Source organism: Phalaenopsis equestris, unplaced genomic scaffold, assembly GCF_001263595.1.
Source record: "Phalaenopsis equestris unplaced genomic scaffold, ASM126359v1 Scaffold000511, whole genome shotgun sequence".
NCBI classification, from domain to species: domain Eukaryota; kingdom Viridiplantae; phylum Streptophyta; class Magnoliopsida; order Asparagales; family Orchidaceae; genus Phalaenopsis; species Phalaenopsis equestris.
In genome coordinates, this window is record NW_018164951.1 from 2,886,823 (window position 1) to 2,889,850 (window position 3,028).

The following is a 3,028-nucleotide window of genomic DNA, read 5'->3' on the forward strand; positions in this document are numbered from 1 at the left end:
CTTTCTTATCCATTACTCACAAAGAGTAACTACTCGGTGTGGGCGTTGAAGATGCGTGTGAACCTACAAGCTCAAGGAGTGTGGGAAGCCGTGGAGCAAGACGAGGTCGAAGAGCGTAAGGATAGAATGGCTCTCGCTGCCATCTATCAAGCGCTACCGGAGGACGTTCTTCTCATGGTGGTAGAGAAGGATTCCACCAAGCTAGCATGGGAGACACTGAAGACGATGCATGTCGGCGTGGAGCGAGTCAAGGAGATGAAAGTGCAGACCTTGAGGAATCACTTCGGGGTGATCCGCATGAAGGACGGAGAGATGGTGGACGATTTCACCATGAAATTGACGTTCATTGTGACAGACATCCGCTCGTTGGGAGAGAAGGTAGAGGAGATCTTTGTCGTCAAGAAGTTCTTTCGAGCCGTACCACAAAAATACATGCAGATCGTCACTGCGATTGAGCGATTCGGTGACCTCAAAAACATGACCGTCGAGGAGGTCGTCGGTCGTCTCAAAGTCCACGAAGAGAGACTTCGCGGCTACGGAGACCAAGAGGAGGAGAAGCACCTCTTGCTCACGCATGCATAATGGATGTCCCGAATGAAGAAAAACGGAGAAGCCGATTTTTCTTCCGGATCGTCGAGTAGCGACGACAATGGTGGAGATAGCCGAGGTCGTGGCAAAGGGCGGGGACGAGGGCAAGGTCGAGCGGAGAAGACTCACCTCGACAAGAAGACATCGAACCCCGCAAAGACAAGAGCACAGTGAAGTGTTACAATTGTCAAAAGTATGGACACTACGCGTCTGAATGTCGTAGCAAGAAGCTCGAAGAGGAAGCGAACCTTACTAGCCTCCATGACGAGGAGCCAGCGTTGATGTTTGCCGAGGGAGTGGCGAATTCCTTGCCCGAAGACGAGGAGACAAACCTCGAAGAGTTCACGCAAGAATCGTCCAAGGAGGAACCAGAGGGGGTGTTACTCAATGAAGAAAAAGTCAAGGCGAACCTCCTCACAAGTGGCGAGGAGTATAATCACACCGACGTATGGTATCTTGACAATGGAGCAAGCAACCACATGACAGGCCATCGAGAGAAGTTCAATGAGCTCGATGAGAAGATCACCAGAAATGTGAAGTTCGGAGACGGCTCACTCATCGAGATCAAGGGCCGAGGAACCATCTTGTTTGTGTGCAAAAACGGCGATTAACATCTAATGACCGAGGTATATTACATTCCGAAATTAAAAAGTAATATCATAAGTCTCGGTATAAGTCTCGGTCAGATGGGTCAGATGACAGAAGAAGGCAACACGATCACCTTAGTCTGCTCATTCTTGAAGATGTTCGACCGAAATGACGCCCTGTTGATGAAGGTGGAAAAATGCCAAATCGGTTGTACAAAGTTTCCCTCAAGACAAGCCAACCTGCTTCTTTATTAGCATCACTAGCAGATCCGGCTTGGTTATGGCATGCGAGAATTGGGCATGTAAACTTTTATGCGCTCAAAATGATGGGGGAGAAGGGGAGAAGGGGGAGAAGGAGATGGCCATAGGGCTGCCTAAGATCACACACCCCAACCAAGTGTGTGAGAGTTGCATAATTTCAAAGTAAACAAGACTGTCGTTTCCTGCCCAAGCCAACTTCCGAGCAGAGCACCCTCTACAACTTGTGCACGCGGATCTGTGTGGTCCGATCACCCCGACATCACTCGCCGGTAACAAGTATTTCTTTTTACTTGTTGATGATTATAGTCGTTGGATGTGGGTGTATATGCTCAAAGAAAAAGGAGAAGTTTTTGAAACATTCAAGAAGTTCAAGAAGCTCGTGGAGAACACGTCGGAGTACAAGTTGAGGACTTTACGATCTGATCGAGGTGGCGAGTTCACTTCACAGAAATTTGCGGAATTATGCAAAGAAGAGGGAGTCAAGCGTCATCTCACGGCATCGTACACACCTCAACAAAATTGTGTGGTGGAGAGGAGAAATCGCGCCGTGATGGGCACTGCGAGAAGCTTGCTTAAAAGCATGCAAGTCCCGGTAAACATTTGGGGAGAGGCGGTACGACATGCAGTATATCTCTTGAACCGCTTGACAACAAAGGTGCTAGGAGATTGTACCCCTTACCAAGCATAGTTCGGCAAGCAACCTCATTTGAAGCACTTGAGAGTGTTTGGATGTACCGCACATGTGAAGGTTGCAAGTCCACATCTCAAGAAGCTCGATGATCGAAGTCAAGCAATGGTGTATCTTGGCGTCGAAGACGGAAGTAAGGCGCACAGATTTCTCGATCCACCACGCAGGAAAATTCTTGTGAGCAGAGACGCGGTGTTTGAAGAGGAGAAGAAGTGAGAATGGTGCAACGATGATGACGAGCTCGTACAAAATTCTATGGAGTTCGGAATTTTACAAGATGACGGAGAAGTAGCGGACTCAACCTCGCCAATGACACCAATGGTCACGCCGAACTCTCAACGACAACAAGAGAACTCAGGAAGACCCACAACGAAAGATGCTCCCAAGAAATTTCGCTCACTTGCCGAGGTCTATGCGAAAGCACCACTAGTAGAGATGAATCTTGATGAATTGTTGTTGCTCACTACCAACGAGCCAACAACATATCACGAGGCGGCAACTGAGGAGGCGTGGAATAAGACCATGCAAAAAGAGCTCAAGTCCATCGAGAAGAACAAGACGTGGGAGCTCACCGACTTGCCACCCGGTCACAAGCTCATCGGCTTAAAATGGGTGTTCAAGTTGAAAAGAGACAGCGAAGGCAACATCCTTAAGCACAAAGCAAGATTGGTGGCGAAAGGTTACGTGCAGAAGCAAGGAGTTGACTTCGAGGAATTCTTTGCTCCGGTGGCGAGACTCGATACCGTCAGGTTAATTCTTGCCCTTGCAGCTCATCGTGGGTGGGAGATCCACCACTTGGACGTCAAGTCGGCGTTTCTCAATGGTGATATTGAAGAAGAAGTCTACGTCACCCAACCTGAAGGATTCATTGTCAAGAATGAAGAGCACAAGGTGTACAAGCTGT